At 38.7% G+C, this 20317-nt stretch overlaps 1 long non-coding RNA gene across 1 annotated transcript in view; it reads left to right on the top strand.

Moving 5' to 3' along the window:
- The first annotated feature begins 2127 nt into the window (after window positions 1-2127).
- Window positions 2128-20317, top strand: part of LOC116532544 — a 177196-nt gene continuing 159006 nt past the window's right edge. Inside the window, exon 1 of the long non-coding RNA XR_004260899.1 lies at window positions 2128-2212. This is a non-coding gene — a long non-coding RNA (uncharacterized LOC116532544). The remainder of the gene's footprint in view (window positions 2213-20317) is intronic.

Genomic DNA, 20317 nt, shown 5'->3' on the forward strand with positions numbered 1-20317 from the left:
CACAATAAAAGGCTGGAAATATCTCCACTTTTCATCAAGAAAGGCAGTTTCTAGGACAAAGTTGCAATACTAACCATTATGGAACAAGTTGTTTCTGCAGAACAAAACCCTAAGATCGTGCAAAGAAAGAACCTGTACTAGAAACTTGAGGGCCTAAAATGTTATTCAACTTTATATCCTCTGAATCTGAATACATATCACATTGAGTTATCATGACAGTTTTGTTATTATTCTGGGGGTTTTCCTACCCTATGTTCAGATGAAGATCCCAGTAATCTTCTGTGGGATAAAATATTTGGAATGGCCCCTCCAATTATCCATCCTCCCTGATTCCCCTGACACTTAGCAACATCCAAGCCCACGCGTTCTGCCTTCACCCTCTCATAACATGGGGAGGGGATCACAGGTACCCACTGTGCCCAAAACCTGCAGCCTTCCTGCCCCTAGTCCTGGGAAATCTCTACTTTCTATACCTCCCAAACACCTCCTTCTCCTACCTCTTCTGAATCACCCACACAAATCCCCTTAATGAGTTCCAGCTTTCATTGCAGCCAAAGATGAGATACTGTCTTTAGCGTCACCTGGAAGGTTTGCCAAACACCCCCTTGGAGGCAGATAAGCACAAAGGCAGGAAAACTGCAAACAATTAAATAAAACTGGGTTTCTATCCTTTCTAATTCTTCCACATCAATGAAATTAAAATTCATATTGTTACATCAACAAATAAATTCTTCCATATTTTCAAAATCAGAGAAAATGAACAGAAATGAGAAAGACAGGAGGTTGAGAAACTGCAATAAAGTTTAAATAAGAAGCCCTCTTTCTCTGGGTCTTTATAATTCATTGTTTAGCTTATTTATTTATTTTTGCTGCCACCTGCTGGAGTGCATTGATTCCTAGTGCACTAAGCCAGTCAGAGAGAAAATTCATGCTTTAATTCACTACAGCCTGCATAGATCACAAGGTTCAAAGATAAGCCCCTTTGGAATATCAGTCTTTAAAGGTGACCAGTAAAATACAGATAATGCTTTAAATACAAATAAAATTGTAATGTACTGGGGGAGAGGTCTATAGAAAGAAGAAAATGATGACGATTACAATACCAGAGGTCAGTAGGATGGAGCCAGAATGAAGCTAATACTTCGGAGGCTTTATAAATACCATGGGATCCCGTGCTTTCATATTTATAACAGGATCTTCTGGACTCTTATAGTTTGTCATGCAGTGACAGAAGATAAAGTTATCAGAGTATATTTGAACTACTAAATACATGTTCCACTGAAGACTTGCTCATCTCTTTCCCATTTTACTGTTTATCTAAAATGGCATTATCTAGGGTTGACAGAATCTTGTTTTTTAAAAAATCATGAGCAAGGGTATGTAGTCTAAAATCACTCCTAAATGCCATCAGGAAACAAATTAATACATTATACAATTCTAAATTAATTAGACTCCATGCTGCATACAACAGCCTTAATGTACAAGGATTGGCTTGATGTCATTCAGTGTATATTCTGGAATTAATATGCTGAGAGCTTTTCATCCAAAATTAAAACAAAACAAAAAAACACCAAAAGATCCAATGCAGACGTATGTTGTATATGTTCTTGACCATATATAGAATCAAATCCTAGGGTAGAACATTTCTCAGGGTCCTGGATTCAGCAAGGGCTAAAATATTTACTGACAGGATGGCATTATGGGAAGTCCAGCATCCCATGAGCATCATCAGTCACTCTTGAGAGATTTTAATTTCACAAAAAGAATCAGCCACTACTGAAGACATTGCTGCTTACAGTGCAGACTTAGGCTACTGTCTAAACATCACAAATTAAGATATATCTCAGGTCATGTTGCAGTTATGGATGTAGAGTTCATGATAAAGTCATTTAAATGTGGCATTTGGAGAATATACCCAATGGACTATGGATATTGTTTGGCTTTGTATCTCCACTCAAATCTCATCTTAAATTGTAATCCCCAGGTGTTTAGGGAGGAACCTGGTGGGAGGTGATTGGATCATGGGGGTAGTTTCCCCCATGCTGTTCTCGTAATAGTGAGTGAGTTCTCACGAGATCTGATGGCTTTATAAGTGTTTGGCAAGTTCCTCGTTTGCTTGCTTCTCTCTCCTGCCACCTCGAGAAGACGCGCCTGCTTTCGCTTCTGCTATGATTACATAAATTTTCTGAGGCCTCCCCAGCCACACAGAACTGTGAGTGAATTAAACTTCTTTTCTTCATAAATTGTCCAGTCTCAGGTAGCAGTGTGAGAATGGACTAATACCAACTGTGTATTAGCAAATTTTAATTCACAAGTGACTCCCAACTCGAACTAATTTAGGCAAAATGGGAATTTGATGGTTAATAGAATTCAACTGCAGTATATAAAGCCAAGCTATAAGAAGATAGGGGATCTCACTGGGCCTTAAAAATAGCTAAAATAAGGTCTTGGGTGCTTACAGTGTTCATGAGCTATGCTTCTCAACTCATAACAGCTTTATCTATGGTCTCTAAAATTTTCCTTCACAAGGAGACATTATTCCTTCTACACCTTCCTAGCTCCCCATTTCCACCACTCCTGCCGCTTACAATTCCTAGGGAAAAGCACTAATTGCCTTGAGTCAAGGGTCCACACCTGGACCAACCAGGTGTGGTGAGAGGAAACTTGGAGTAACAGTTAAGAACAGGAACGCTGAATCCTAACTTTCCAGGTCTGTCAGTTTCCTGATGAGTCACAGGAACTGTAATGTATAATAATGTTACAGGAACATATAGGAAACACACAGGAAATATAGTGTATAATAATGTTACATTGTCCTGAAGTTTATTGTGGAAATTAACAGATACTATATGTAAAGTGCTTAAAACTAAGCCAACTGTTCATTGGCTGATGAATGGATTTTTAAAATGTATACACACATAACAGGATATTATTCAGCCTTAAAAAAAATTCTACCATTTGTTACAACATGAATGAACCTGGAGGACATTACACAAACTGAAATTAGCCAGTTACAAATGGCAGATACTACATGATTGCACTCATATGAACTATCTAAAATAGTCAACTCACCAAGCAGATAGTAGAATGGTGGTTGCCAGGGGCTGGGGGAAAGGAGAAATGGGGACCTCAATAAAATTGTTAACAAAAACTACGACTGACATGGAATAAGCACCTTTTAAGTGGTTGTTAGTATGCAGCAATGGCTGTTCTCAATCTTGGCCACACATCGAGATTATTTGGTCAACTTTAAAAAATACTTGATGCTGGCCGGGCATGGTGGCTTACGCCTGTAATTCCAGCACTTTGGGAGGCTGAGGCAGGCGGATCACGAGGTCAGGATTTCAAGACCAGACTGGCCAACATGGTGAAACCCTGTCTCTACTAAAAAATACAAAAATCAGCTGAGCATGGTGGCTTGTGCCTGTAATTCTAGCTACTTGGGAGGCTGAGGTAAGAGAATTTCTTGAACCGGAACCTGGGAGGCAGAGGTTGCAGTGAGCCCAGATGGTGCCACTGCACTCCAGCCTGGGCTACAGAGCAAGACTCCACCCCCCAAAAAAAAAAAAAAAAAAAAAAAAAACTTGATGCCTTTGCCTCATCCCCAGATAATTGGTTTTGGGATGAGATCAAATGTAGACCCAGTATCAGATTTTTTAATGTGCTTTTCAGAAAATTCTAATGTGATTCCAGGATTGAGAACTACTGCACTAAATCATGAGCTCTGTGGATGGAGGGATTCTCTTTATGTCTAGTCTTCAATTGTCTGTGACTAAAACTATGCCTGGCACACAAAAGGTGCTCAGAAATATTTATTGAATGAACTAATGATACAGCTATAGAAATGGCTACATCTAGTTAAATTAGGGCAGATGTGTGTGTGTGTGTATGTGTCTGTGTGTGTACATGTGTACAGAGTGGCCGATAACATTTATGGGCCAGGGTAAGACTAAATGGAGCCCCCTATAGCATAGGTACTTGTAAATATTTACTATAAATCAAGTTAATAAATAACTTAATAAAATAACTATTATTCTCCTCCCATAAAAAATAAGTCTTAGAAGTTCAAATATAAATTTGAAATGTTTAGACCCCTTCAAATTCCTCTCTAGAACACGGCAGGCTGGGGAGAGCCATTTGCTGACTCCTGGCCCCTGACCATGGCTGCTGCTTTTGCTTCCCAGTCCCATCTTTGTCTATCACTTCAGGGATACACAAATGCCTATATCCAGTTCTCACATCAAACTTCTGTCCACACATCCCACACATACCCATCAGACCAGGTATGAACACACCAGCAGTACTGCCAGCATCCAAGTTGATATACAAAGCAAAGAGAGAGGGGGTTGTGTCCGTTTGGACAGGAGAATCTAGATGCTCTCTAACCTGATGGGTATGCTAGGAAGAATTGGGTAAGGTGATTGCATGAGCCCCAGATGGATACATCCTCTTGGCCCCATGAACTGCTAAACATTATGGAACCGGCATACTGGAATAGGGCCAAAACGGGGTCCCCTAAAGCATGAAGCTCAGGGTAGGGTCCCCATGTTTAATGTGGGCAGTATTTTATGTGTTTATGTGTGTGTGTATGCGCACGTGTATGCACACACACTTCTATACAATTAGGAAAAATACTGGACCCACTATAGAATGCAATGTTCTATGTAACAGAGTTTTGAGCAGCTCTTAAGGTAAGTTTTGTTCAAACCATGCAGGCACCTATCTCTTGTCTTACATCAAAATGTGAAAAGACATGCACATGCATGCTATATGGTCTTCAACCTTCAACCTGTTGGTGACTCTCCTTTGCATTTAGAAAAAAAAAAAGTTACAGGCAATTAGTATTCATCACAGCAGTTATTTTCTATAAAATAACCAAGAACACTGAATTAGTGAATACTGAGTCTTTCTTTCTTTCTCTCTCTCTTTCTTTCTTTCTTCTTCCTTTCTTTCTCTCTCTTTCTCTCTTTCTTTCTTTCCTTTTGACAGAGTCTCACACTGTTGCACCCAGGCTGTAGTGCAGTGGCACGATCTCGGTTCACTGCAGTCTCTGCCTCCCGAGTTAAGCAATTCTCCTGCCTCAGCCTCCCGAGTAGCTGGGACTATAGGTGTGTGCTACCACGTGTGGCTCATTTTTTGTATTTTTAGTAGAGATGGGGTTTTACCATGTTGGCCAGGATGGTATTGATCTCCTGACCTTGTGATCTGCCCACCTTGGCCTCCCAAAGTGCTGGGACTACAGGCATGAGCCATCACGCCCGGCCCTGAGTAATTCTTTCTAAGCAAAATGCAAGGTTACATTCCTGCAAGCCTCTAGTCACAATATTTTCTTTGATTGATCCATATATAACATTGTGTATGTATATTTCTTTTTAAAAACATCTTATTTAATACATATTCTTGATTAACACTGAACTCACAACCAACAGCACTATACCTCTTGTCTGAACAAAGCTTATCTAGCATATGTATTTTCTCCATAAGGCATATTAAAACTTTCTTTCACATAAGAACCTTATGCAAGAGTTCAGCCACCATCCTGATGGCTCATTTTAAAGACGAAATCACCAAGAAAAAGAACAAAAATGTTAAAAACATGGCTTTAAATATACCTGAGAAGGGATCCTCATGTACAGTATGGGAGCTGAAACAAGAAGGAAAGGCATTAATTCGGCATTAGCTGGGAACATGTGTATCAGGTGACCCAAATACATATCATTATATGGTTGTGAAAACAGCATGAGTATTGATTTGGGGGCTACAAATAAATTTTAGCTAGCAGGCAAATTTGTAACTACAGGATTCCTGAATAATGAAGATCAAGTGTATTTAATATGATAAAGTCTAAAATCTTTACCCTGGAATTCAAATTTCTCAATGAGTTAGCTGCATTTTGTTTTTCCAGCCTTAATCTCGATCCTCACTGATTTTCCCCTCTCACTCTCCACTCCCCTGCCTGGCTGCAATGGGGTTTTTTCTTGCACAGCCCTATAGTCATCTGTCTCTTGATTCTGTTTACTTAAGCCAACATTTACCAGAAAGATGGAAGTCCCAAAAACTGCATGGGGCAAAGAAAAAGGCTCTCTTCAGTATCTTATATATTGAATATGATATCCCAAACCTTTTTATATTAATTACTTGCAATGAAAGCAACCTTCTCTGTTTAATTCAGTGACAACCCAATGGAACTAAAGAGGCATTCATGGGTGGAGACAGTAGAGTGAATGTTTTTACATGACAAAGTGGCTAGAGAGCATCAAATGCCATGATCAGGCCAAATATGATGTGAATAAATTGACCATGGCTTTGGAAAGTTCATGGTCAAATATTTCTCCTTCTCCCATGGGATAAGTTCAGAGTTGAGAATAACAATTTTAAATTGTTCATTTTCTCTATGAAATAAACTATGGGCTAAAGTTACATAGAAGTTGCATAAAATGTACTTTCAAGGATTGATTTCCAACTTTCTAAAACAGTCTGATTTAAATGACAACATTATTGCTATCTGATGACTTGTTATATTTCACATAACTTTGCCTATACACATTTGATATAGATACATATATACTGTATGCACACACATATATATACACATGTACACGATATATGTAAGTATATATACATTATATATTTTAGGTATGTATATAAACATGAGTGTGTGTGTATATATATATATTTTAAAGGCTAGTTATAATTCTCCAAGGTGTGAATCATTTTACAAGTGGAAGAAAACCAAAACTGGAAAAACTAAGGACGTGTAGTCCATATGCGTGTATCTTTACAATTTAAAGAAGAAATGCGAACAATGAATCTGGCTTTTTCTTTCTTTAGCAAGTTATTTGGAATACAGAAATGCGTGCTTTCCTCATTAGCTTGTTATTATCCATAGCTTATATTTTGGTATCTGCTGCCAGGAAGTTGGCTTCTAATTACCTTTGTGACCAATAAAGTAAGTTTAGAACCAGATGTTAAGCTACAAATTAATTTCAGTACAAGAGCATATATAGAAAGATAATATTTCCAAGCATTTTACTCAGTTTATATTCAAATGAAATAATTCAAATTTGCCTTCAATAAATATACACTTCGCGTTTTGAGTGGTGAGGAAAATACAGCATTAGAAGAGAGGCTTCAAAGATGGCTGACTGACTAGAAGCATTTCATGCCCTCCTCTCCACTTAGAAGGATAAAAATGTGTATAGATAGTTGTACTTTGAATACATTATCCCAGAGAGAATACTGGAATTCAACAGAATTGTGTTTAGTGACAGGAAACACTAAAATCAGGGAAGGAAAAGGGAGAGAGGCAGCTTGTCTGGCCAGATTCAGAAGAAAGCCAGGAAGACTTCCAATTGTGGCTAAATGGTAAGAGACTTCTAGCAGCCCACATTCCCAACATGCACTCATGTAATCCTGGCCACAAGAGAGCTTCTCAACCCTCCCAATCCCTGAAACTTACCTAGGTACCTGCCAGGAGACTACCGGATGGAACTACTGCAAGGAGAGAGCTCTCACCGGATCTCACACACTTTCTGAGACCTAAGTGGCTACAGCAAGTTGCCATTTTCAAGTTCAGCCTTTGACAGACTACACACTGTCCTGTGGTCCAGTGGAACCAGGACTGAGGCATAGCAGAAAGACTGACTGCTAGAACTGGAAAGCTAGTTGGGAGCAGTCCCATAGCCAGGGCTAAGAAGGAAAAAAGGCATGGGCTGCAGCTGCCAGTGCCAGACTGGGATACAGGGTCAGGTGCAGTGGCTCACGCCTATAATCTCAACACTTCAGGAGGCTGTGGCGGGTGGATCAAGAGGTCAGGAGTTTGAGACGAGCCTGGTCAATATGGTGAACCCCATGGAGATCAGCCTGGCCAATATGGTGAAACCCCATCTCTACTAAAATACAAAAGTTAGCTGTGCGTGGTAGCATGCCTCTGTAGTCCCAGCTACACAGGAGGCTCAGGGAGGAGAATTGCTTGAACCTGGGAGACGGAGATTGCAGTGAGTTGAAATTGCACCACCGCACTCCAGCCTGGGCAACAGAGCAAGACTCCACCTCAAGAATAAAAAACAAACAAACACTGGAATCTGGGCAGGGTGTGGGCTGCCAACAGAACTTGGCTGCCAGCTGGATGGGGGCTCTTGTGGCCAGGGCAGGGATTATGAGCTAGGTGCTGGCTACTATTGCCAAGGCTTGGGTTAGGGGTAAGCTGCCAGGACTGAGGCAAGAGAGAGACATGCATTTCCCAACCACCAGCCCAGGCTCTGGTCACCAAGAATAGCCCCATCCCCTCCAGTGGCAGGACCTCAGCATGGCTGCTATCACACTTCACCTGAGTACTCTGTGTAGGGCCTGAGCATGACCCAGCCCTGTCCCACCATAGCTGGTGCCTAGGACTATATTAAACTAAAAAGCTTCTGCACAGGAAATGAAACAGTCAACAGGGTGAAGAAACAGCCTGTTGAATGGGAGAAAACATTTGCAAACTATCTAACAGGAAACTAATATCCAGAATATACAAGGAACACAAACAATTCAACGAGAAAAAAGAAATCCCATTAAAAAGTGAGCAAATGATCTGAATAGACATGTCACACCAGTCATGGCAATTACTAAAGTCAAAAATAACAGACGCTAGTGAGATTGTGGAGAAAGGGGAAGGCTTATATACCGCTGGTGAAAAATGCAAATTAGTTCATTCAGTATGGAAAGCAGTGTAGTGATTTCTCAAAGAACTCAAAAAAGAATTACCATTTGACCCAGCAATCCCATTATTGGATGTATAGCCAAAGGAATATAAATTGTTCTACCATAAAGACATGTGCATGTATATGCTCATCACAGCACTATTTACAATAACAAAGACATGAAATCAACCTAAGTGCCCATCAATGGATAAAGACTGGATAAGGAAAATGTGGCACATATACACCATACAATACTACACGGCCATAAAAAGGAATGAGATAATGTTCTTTGCAACAACATGGTTTGAGCTGGAGGCGATTATCCTAAGCAAACTAATGCAGGAATGGAAAACCAAATACCACGTTTTCACCTATACATGGGAGCTAAAAATAAAGTACACATGGACACAAAGAAGGGAAAAACAGACACCAGGGCTTATTTGAGGGTGGAGGGTGGAAGGGAGGAGAGGATCAAAAAAACTACCTGTGAGGTACTATGTTTATTACTTGGGCAATGAAATCTGTAAACGAAACCCCTGTGACACAAAATTTACCTAAATAACAAAACAGCATATGTACTCCTGAATTTAAAAATTTTTAAAAAGAATATTACAGCATTATTTTTAAAGTGGGTAAAGGACATAAATTCACATTTCTCCAAAGAAGGCATACAAATACCTAAAAAGTATATATAAAAATACTCAACATTGCCAATCATCAGCAAAATGCAAATCAAAACCACAATGAAGTATCATCTTACTCCAGTCAGATCGGCTATTATTAAGCAGACAATCAATAATAAATGGCAAGGATACAGAGAAAAGGTAACTCTTATACATTGTAGTGGGAATGTAAACTAGTATACCCACTATGGAAAGCAGTAGGGAGATTTCTCAAAAAACTAAAACAATTACCAACCAATCTCGCATTCCATTTCTGGATGCTACTGGATATCCACCCAAAAGAAAAGAAATCAATATATCAAAGAGATATTTGCATTTTCATATTTGTTGCAGCACTATATACAATAGCAAAACTATAAAATCACCCTAAGAAGATGAATAGCTAAAGAAAATTTGATGCATATTTATAATGTAATACCATTTAGCCATAAAAAAACAATAAAATTATGTCATTTGCAGCAACATAGATAAACTGGAGGTCTTTATCTTAAGTGAAGTAAGCCAGGCACAAAAATGCAGATATCACAAGTTCTCACTAATATGTGGGAGCTAAAATATGTTCTCATATACAGATAGAGAGAGGAAAGATACACAGCAGAGACTGAGAAGGATCTGAGGGTCTGCGTGAGAGGAGAGAGAGGATGGAGAGAACTAGGTTAAAGGATACAAACATATAGTAAGATAGAAGGAATAAGTTTAATGTCTGATAGCAGAATAGGGTAACTATACTTACAAAAATGTGTTGTGCTAGGATGATGGACACACTAAATACCCTGACCTGATCACCTCACATTATATACATGTAACAAACTTCTCAAACTTCATAAATTTGTACAAATAAGTAATCTGCACAAATAAAAACACTACATCAGCCAGTCATGTTCTGAGATGGCATAGCAGGATCCTCATATACTGAAGGTCTTTGTCCCCAAATAAATATTTTATAGTCTATTTTTATCTTATTCTTCTTAATGTAGTTTCTATCATTGGGGAGCAATATAGGGAATCATATCATCAGAGAGTGTCTACCAACATCCCCTCATAATACTTAAGTCCATTTTCTTTACTGTTCAAATATAGCATAAGATCAAGGACACATAAAAAGTAGAAGCTTTATCTCACTCTCTCTCAACAGGACCAAACATAAAAGATGCCAAGACGGAGGTTGAGGGATGTGGAAGAGGCTTAGATGCATCTCTGCTCTCATTCATGATTAGGTTTGAGCCACCTCACAAGTGCTTGAGAAATAAATTTACTCTGAATTTTCATTAGACCAGTGATCAAATACTTTGGTTCGGTAGTTGGGCTCATTGTCCAGTGGAGTGGTCTAAAAGCAATAAATTTGAATGCCTAGCTCTTCAATGACAAGAGAGTTCACTGACAGTACAGACCAGGAGATACTGGCTACTTCCTGATGACATTTTTTCTCTGCCTTCAGTTGTGCTTTGTCTATTCTAAGTGCTTAAAGGGGAGAAGACAGCAGATCTAGAATTCTGTGCCATCCTGGGTAAAATCTGAGATAGGGGTGAATGCTGACAAAAGTACAACCAAGAAACAGAATATTAAAATGTTAAAAATTAGAAACAGGCGATCTGACTCTTGAGTAGTAAATCAGAAATTAGGTTCCTAAAGGAAATAACAAATAAATAATGAATTGGCAATTATGGTCACGGGGGGAGAGAGAGAGAGTGTGAGAGGATACAAAAGAACATAAGGAATGAGAAGGCATAATTATAAATATGAATGAGTTGTTTTACTCCCATTTACAATTGCTACAAAGAGAATGAAATATCCAGGAATACAACCTACAAGAGATGTGAAGGACTTCTTCAAGGGGAACTACAAACCGCTGCTCAAGGAAATAAGAGAAGACACCAACAAATGAAAAAAATTTCCATGCTTATGGATAGGAAGGATCAATATTGTGAAAAAGGCCATTCTGCCCGAAGTAATTTATAGATTCAGTGCTATTCCCCTCAAGCTATCATTGACTTTCTTCACAGAATTGGAGAAAATGACTTTAAATTTCATGTGAAACCAAAAAGAAGCCCATATAGCTAAGACACTGCTAAGCAAAAAGAACAAGCCTGGAGGCATCACGATAACTGACTTCAAACTATACTACAAGGCTACAGTAACTAAAGAAGCATGGTACTGGTACCAAAACAGATATATATAGACCAATGGAAAAAAACAGAAGCCTCAGAAATAATACCACACATCTACAACCATCTGATGTCTGAAAACCTGACAAAAACAAGTAATGGGGAAAGGATTCCCTATTTAATAAATAGTGCTGGGAAGACTGGCTAGCCATATGCAGAAAACTGAAACTGGACCCTTTCCTTACACCCATTATACAAAAGAAATGCTTCTTAAGCAGCTTCTTTATGCTGAGACCTATAGCATCCACTGAGAATAGAGCTGGAAAAATGACAGAGCCCTTGCACTCAAGGAGGCTAGGTTGAAGAAAGGGAGTCAGATAATCATTAATTAATTTTAGCTAGTCTATACCCAGGCAGATGATAAAATAGTACGTAAGTGAGGGGGTCCTCATGGCTGCCTTAGGATGGGCAGTGGAAGCCTTTCTGAGGAGGTAACATTTGAATTGAGACCAGCATGATGAGAAGAGTGACACAAACTGTGCACCTGTTGAAAGAGCCTTCTGGGAAGAAGAGGAAAGACAAAATCTCCAAGCCTGCAACAGCTCTGGCACATGAAAGGGGCTGTATTAGTCCATTTTCATGCTGCTGTTAAAGATATACCCAAGACTTGGAAGAAAAATAGGTTTAATGGACTAACAGTTCCATGTGGTTGGGGAAGCCTCAGAATCATGGCAGAAGGTGAAAGGCAGGTCTTACATGGCAGTGGCAAGAGATAATGAGGAAGAAGCAAAAGCAGAAACCCCTTATAAAACCATCAGCTCTCATGAGACTTATTTACTACCATGAGAACAATATGGGGGAATTATGTGCATGAGAGGTGAATGGAGCTGACATGGGAGAGGAGGGCAGTGGCCAGCTCAGACAGGGCTTCCTAGACAGTAGCAGTATGATGTCAGTAGTGGTAAGCCATAGGAACTATATGATTTAGCTTTTCAGAGAGACTCTCCAGGTTGTTCTCTGGAGGTCAGCCTGAGGGGGCACACAAGAGAAAGTAAAAAGACCCCTTAGGCCTTTGGAACGGTAGTGCTTGCCAGAGAGGGTGGTGGCTACTTCAGGGCTTTGCTAGTAGACCAAAGGAGGAGCGTACTTGAGCACAACCTCAGAGTACTTGTAGAATGAGATCTGTTGGACAATTTCCTAAAAATATATATACTTTAAAAATGTATCCACACTTATTTTATGTCCAGTACTGTACTAAGCCTGAGAAAGATACTGAAAAAAATTAATGTATCCACAATTATTTTATGCCCAGTACTGTATTAAGTCTGAGAAAGATGCCAAAAAAAAATGTAATACAAGTCCTGGCTCTGCAGACGCTTACAGTCCTGTTGGAGTGCAGACTAACTCATGCCTGTGTAGCTAAGATGGCACATGATGGTGAGGTGGAATCAGCAACCGGAACCAGGAAGGAAAGAAGGGAGGGAGGGAGGGAAAAAGTTAAATACCCCACACTGCCCAGTTGTGAAAACATACAGCTTGACACTTCCCTAGAAGGACTGTCTAAAACCTCCACCTTCCCCTGCACTGCAATACAGTTTATATAAAAGTGGGTTAAGTGCAGTCACCCCCTGGATTTCCTGGAAGCAGATGCTCAGATGGAATTTAGGAGGCAAGATGTTTCTTAGAGAATAACTGTGAAAGGATGAGGTGGGAAGCAGGCTCAGGTAGAGGGAGAAATTGAATTAGACTGCAGGAGAGGTAAAGCTTCAGCTAACCTAGCAGGGAGTGAAAATGCTCATCACATGGGGCAGAATTGGCCAGGGCTATCTTTCCATCTCCTAGTCACCAGAGCAGATATAGGTTTTCCTGAGAAGGGCATGACCTTAGGAGGGGCAGCTCTCTGCAGCTAAGGCAGTCCTAAAGGAGGTAACTGCTAAGGCAGAAAGTGCTGAATCTGGGCCATGCATTCCATTTTTTCATATTTATAACTAGGCAGTAAGGTGAGAAATGTGAGGATTAGAAGTTCAATTCTGGGAAACAATTTTTGGAGTGGCAACCATCCTTTCTCCTTCTCTTCCCCTTGCCAATCTGTCCTCTTCCTAAAAGAATGACAGTACCCAAGGTCACCTTTCTTCCACAAAGTTGGGAACTGGTGGTCTTCTCTTTCCTAAAATGCACTGAGCTCTGAATTGGCCTGATGCTGCTGTAAGAGAGACATCAGAACTAAGAGAGAGAATGTAGCAGCATTCTCACTATTTGGCTTTCCCAAATGAGTCAGGAAGAGCTTTCCATGGGTCAAGAACTGGAGACTTGGAATGGTGTCTGTGTCTTAAGCTTAATTCTAATTGGTCCATAAAGGGCTAATTGCTTGGTGAAGGTTCTGGACAAGAGGAAAATGAGATGGTTCATCTCTGGTCATTGCTGAGGTGTGGAGAAGGCCTTAGCTGGACTTTCTGAAGCATTAAATTTTATAGGACCTCTAGGGCCCTTCACAGAACTGACAAATGTGCCCACATGAGTAAGACCACACCTGGATGACTTCCACCATAAACAAGTCACATTTTAGGAAAGCAGGAGTGTGATCTTGACAAGTTCAAGGGAAGACAAGGAAGAAAGATGGATCCTCCTATATTTACACTGCAAAATTTCAAAGGATAAATTTGACATGAGCAGAAAACAAATTATTTTAACATTAATCTACTCTGGAAAAAGACTTGCATATATGATCAACAACAAAGCAAATAACAAAGTAAAGTAACCTTAGAAAAAGTCACGGGAAGCCAATATTCACAGGATAATGTGGCTTCATGGGTAATGATATAATAAGCATTGTAAGTGGTATTAGAGAACTGCGCATGCAAGCAGACTAACAATGCTTCAATAAAAAGTGGTTCTTAGAGCCATGGCATTATGAAAAATAACAACCTTACTCCTTTTATCCCACAGTGGGAGCTATGAAATTAGCTGGAAATAGTACATTTCCCGATAGAGAACACTATTGTCTAGTCAGTACAACTGAATATGTAAATACCTCTTTTCTAGCCATCCTGTCTAAATCATCATTGATAAATCACTCTATCTTATATGGGTCCATGAATTTTATAGTGCATTTTTAATCAAATTGTTAGCTAGGCACCCCAAAAATATACATTTGCCTAGGATCCTGCATACCCTAGGATCAGGCCCTTAATGTGATTTTTTGACCAGTAAATGAAAAGGGTCCCACCTTACCCCAATAGTCACATAATGAAACACCATTCATCTTTAGCCTCCTCCCCAGTGCAACAGCAGAGGAGTAGGCACACAGAAAGAAAAGGAAAGTGGAGGATGACAGTACCCCCTCATGTGTACCCTATAAGCCTCGGTCTGCAGACAGATCTTGAAAGAAAGTGACTGAGAAGTTGTGGAATTTGCCTAGGATGAGATTGTTACCTTAGCAGAAGAAAGGGCTCTTCAAAATGCTGGTAACCACTAGAAAATTAAATCGCATAATTATACTTCAATTCTAGCATCTGTAGTCTTGGAGGGGATTCCTTGAAATTGCAGATTCCTCTTCTTTTCTATTCTACAACCTAAGTACCTAATTTTATGAATAGCCAATATCATTTTGGATGATTGATCCAAATTAAATGTAGAATTTATTCTGAACCTGTTAAGATAATTCCCTTTTAGTCCCCATAAAAAATATTAGTAAAACATATATGTAGCTAGAGACACATGATAGCCAAAAACACCTGTCTGACAGAATTGAACTCTAAAGAACAACTAAAATCTTAAGGCAATTTTGAAATATGCCATTAGTGTAATCCTTGCCCTGATTTATCGTTGTAGTTCTCACTTGTACTCAGCATAACTAAGGAAATGCTGAAGACTGTTGTGCTCGATGGCTAATAAACATGAATATTTAAAAGAGTTTGATACCAATATCCCTCATAACTTATTACATCACTCTTTTAATGTGTAAAGTGCTGATGACTCAGAATAAAATGTCAGTTATAATAGGCTTATGTATTTAAGGTCTAGAAAATACTTTCACAGAAATATTTATTCTATTCCATTGGGTCTAAAAGTGCACTTACAAGAAATAAACCACAGATGCCACTAAATTATAAATAGTTTTCTTCTGTATGAAGGTGTCAACATTTTGATTAATTTACATGTAAAAACAACCCTATCCTAAAATATGATTTTATTCTTTAAATCTAAGACAAGGGAAAAAATGAGTCTAAGTAAAAACAGACTGTAAATGCTATCTATACCTAACTACCTGTCTACATATTTCCATTAAATATTCAGCTACTCTTGTTATAATGTATTATATGCTCTATACATTGTCTAAGATATTTGTTAACTCTTTGATACATAACACACTTTTAAACTCTTTTTCTATCAATCAATGTGTGCTAAGGAAATTAACTAACTAATTTGTTTCACTCAAAGCATACCAGCATGAGCAAAGGCAAAGCCCTATGGTGGATAAGACTATCATAGAGCTTACATCCTGTGAGAGAAAATAGATATCAAACACGTACTTAGAAAAATCCTAGAAGTTAGAGTACACACTTAGAAATCCGACTGCCCTGGTCATATTCTACCACTTGGTAAACAATGAGCTCTGTCATAAAAAATGTGTGTAATAATGGTACATCCTAGAGTTGTTGCAGGGATGGAGTTGGTACATGGTAAGATTCAGTATACATCAACTATTATGTTAAGCATAATAACTATCATGAGAGGAGAAATATAGGACACAATGTAATTTGAATATCAATCCGCATAAAATATGGAAACAAAATCCAATTTTTAGAAAACATTCTATGGTCAAAATTAGATGTCTGTACTACTTTTGTTCACTGAAACCACTGCTCATACATCATTCATTCATTCAGTCAGTATTTTAATGAGATTTTGCCATGTGACCAGCCTGTGCTAGGAAGGGTGTGGTAGAATGTAAGAATGGCCCCTGCATTCATGGGGCTTATAGTCTATCTTAGGGAATAATCAAAAGTGACTCACAAACTCATAGACCCCATCAGGCACTTGACTATAAGTGGTAAATTTTGTGAGAAAATAAAATTCTGTTTTTCAGGATGATATATTCTAAAATTCACATGCCACTTAGCACTGGCCAGATTGCTTACTAGCATACCTTGAAATGCAACCTTTAACCTTACATCTGCCACTCACTTACTACTTACAAGCTCACTATTAAATTTTTATAAGATAAATCTTGAAAGCTAGGTATTATAGAAGCACCATTAAAAATTCATAATGTGTCATAATTAGATGGCTTATTTACCATTTTACAGAGTTAACATCATTTTAGGGTGGCCAGATGAAGATAGTTTCTTCTCTATGGAGTGAGTACAAACTCAGTGAGGCAAAAATGTACTCTATTTTTCAAAAGCAAATGCTATTTCTATTTTATTCTTCTCACCTGTTGACAACACAATCAATAGACAATTCAGTGTATCTGTCAATTTAGGGCCTGTTCAGTGAAGAATATTAGAATATAAACCATGGAAAAAAGGTAGAGGCAATGTAGCACGGTTATAATAGCTCTGGTTTTTGATATTAAAGACTGCTTCTTTCACTCACTTAAGCTAATATTTATTAAATACACACATGATGGATTTCTGTTATTTCAGCCTGCCCAGTATTTTTCCGCCTTCTTGGGAACATCATCCTCATTTTCTCTTAGGAAATGGAGATTGGCTGACCCCACCCCGCAATTTCAATGTAGTCATGCAACCTGGGCTAGTCAAATAAGCCTATTCCATCTTAATCGCAACAGTAATTAGTTTAGGGATATAATGCAAAACAATTCCATGAGAGCCAGCCCTGGCACTTTCAGAGGAGCTATTGGCATAGAAGTGCTTTTTTTTCCCTTGAGTTGCTAGTAGTTGCATGTGTGCCTGAAGTTTCTAGCAGCTACCACTCACCTGGATCTTGCCTGATAGATAGGCTGGTCTTCCAGAAGTGGAGCCTGGCTGAAAAGAAAAGGAGAGGAGGAAAGAACATCTGAGTGCTGATGACTTCTCCATGGAGTGGGTACAAACTTGGAAAGGTAAAAATGCGCTCTAGTTCACACAAGGAAATGCAATGTCTATCTTACTATTGTTTTTCCTGGTGACAAAACAATAAATAAAAGACAATTCAGTATATTAGTCAACTCAAGTCCTGTTCTTAATCCCCTTTCCTTTGGGTTGATTCAAAGGGGACATTTGCTGCTCAAACTCCCTCTGCTTGTGCTCTCTGAGAAATCCACTTCTCCATGGAGTCCCTGTTCTCTGTCTACATAGGTCTCTCTCTCTGTCCTCTTCGTCTCCACCATGTAGTTGCTCAAGATTCTCCAGTTTTTCTTGACAACCCCTAAATCCCCCAGAAAACTCTATATTTCTGACCCAGCCTGCCACACAAACATTCCCACACTACTGTTTGTACACCGTGGTGTTACAGAGTGCCTCTCAGGCACTACTACAGACAGTAGTGTGATGAACCTAATGTCATGGGTATCCTTTCCGCTAAAGCCCCCACACTCCTAAATATGGAATTTTCTAATATGTTCTCACCTCAGGACTTGCCCACGGCCAGGATGCAGCCACCATTTGGGGGATTTCACAGGCATCTAGATTCTCCTGTCCACTCTCTAACTGCCTCTTTCTTCCGAAGCCAAAGACAGAAGAAGTAATTTTTATATTGTGATCTCTTCTTCCCAGATTTCTTTTATTATTATTATTATACTTTAAGTTCTAGGGTACATGTGCAGATCGTGCAGGTTTGCTACATAGGAATACACGTGCCATGGTAGTGGTTTGCTGTATCCATTGCGCCGTCATCTACATTAGGTATTTCTCCTAATGCTATCCCTCCCCAATCCCCCTACCCCCTGCTATTCCTCCCCTAGCTCCCCATCCCAGATTTCTTTCTTAACAAACATCTTTTCAAACTAAAAAATCTTGTCTAAAGCTTAGTTGATGTTTGAGATCGAATAACATAGTCTATAAGTCTCCAAATGCTCCTAAGGCAGTGAGTTGGGGCTCCCTCAACTCATGTCTAAAGTCAAGGACAAGGAGAAAATTGCTGGTAAAGCAAAACAAAACCAGAGATTTGCTTTAAGTTAATCCAGCAAAGGATGCAGGGAGTTAGGAGTGGGGTGTAGAAAAGCACGAATGAAAAGAGATTAGCTGTTTGTTGAATCTCTGAGATAGCCCATGAATTCATTGTACAGTTCACTTCACTATTGTACTATTTTCTCTCTCTTTTCATCGTTTGAACACATTCACATGGCAAAGTTTTTCTTTTAAAATAAAAGGAAAAACCAGTTAGTATCAAAATATTACCCAATTAGGCAATGATGTTCGGGAATTAGGTAATAGATAATTATTAAAGGAAATTAAGTTAAAAAATAGCTTAACCAGATATGTAATTTTGAAAGAGTACCTCTAGGCAGAAAAATTAGACAGGACACCAGTGTGTGGGCCCAGATAATGGTCAAGTGGTAACAGTGACAGCGGGAAGGGGGCCAGTGAAGACAATGTCCCTTGAATAGGGAAGGTAACAGAAAAAAAAAAAAAAAATTCACTCTTCCTTCCAGGTTTCTGTTTTAGTGACTAGGAGAATGGCAGGGCTGTTTACCAATAGGTAGAGTTCATAGTAGATTTAGGGAAGGAGATATTTGGCTTAAGCCTTGACTTTGCTATGAAATTTTTGAGAGGCCTTTGGAGAGTCAGCTAATTCTGGGTCTAGCTTTTGTACATGCTGTAAGAATAATGTGAAATATCTTAAACTGTAAAGCATTATTAAACATAATTATTGTTTTCAAAAAAATGTATAATATGTAATACAACCCCAGTAAATAACCTATAGTGAAACAAAGAATATTAAATAGTCTTGGCTTCTTACCTCTGTTCTTAACATTTACTCAAATCAGTTTAGAAAGACAAATATTTAAGAGAAAAATATAGTAACTACTAATTTTCCTTTACATCAGCAAATTCAAGAGAAAATATGTGCAGATCAAAGTTGTAATAATCCACTTGAAAATGAACATTTTCAGAGAAAATAATTCAAAATGTAATCTCTAGAAACTCATTGACTTAGATTATCAAATAAAGTATATAAATTTATTTTAGTAATGGAAGAATCAAGATGCGTCTCCAAATTTGAATAGACACAGGGCCATTCATTTCAACCTAATAACATAGACAGTAAAAAGCCTTCACTCAATATATACAGTATTCAGGCAGATACCAGCAAGTGAAATTGAGTACTTGCCCATTCCCTTTAAAAGGAAAAAGTAGAAACTAAGAAAATAATTTTCAAGCTATGAAATATTTATTACATAGTATTGAAAGCCAATTTTAACACCTACATTTTTTAAATCAGGGTTAGACCTTAAAATCATTCCATCTCCTTTTGATAATCCTTTTAAGTATCAAATCTCAAAGCTTTTCTCAAGATAAGAGTCCTGTGGTCTAGCTTGCATCAGTCTTTTTTTTTTTTTTTTTTTAACAAAATCTCCTTTATCTTCCCTTTAAGTAATGGCTGTTTTTCATAAAGAAATATTGATAATTTATTCCTAGAAGTAAAACCATTTTCCAGCACTGCAAAGAAGAAAGACTCATTTTGTTAACACACTCCAATGTGCTTACATTGATTTAAATTCCCAGCATTCTATTTAAGTCTGCCCTCTGTCCGATGCAGCCTTTTTTTCTCATGTAAGGGTTCCTGCAGGGGTCTGGAATGCCACCACTGAGAGAGTGTGTCAGCAGCTTTTCTAAGCAAAACATTGCCAAAAATACAGAAAATAAACATCTTTGAAAAATAGCTGAGTTGAAGTGCT

The sequence above is a fragment of the Sapajus apella genome, unplaced genomic scaffold (assembly GCF_009761245.1).
Source record: "Sapajus apella isolate SASKATOON/1434 unplaced genomic scaffold, GSC_monkey_1.0 scaffold3, whole genome shotgun sequence".
Taxonomy (NCBI): domain Eukaryota; kingdom Metazoa; phylum Chordata; class Mammalia; order Primates; family Cebidae; genus Sapajus; species Sapajus apella.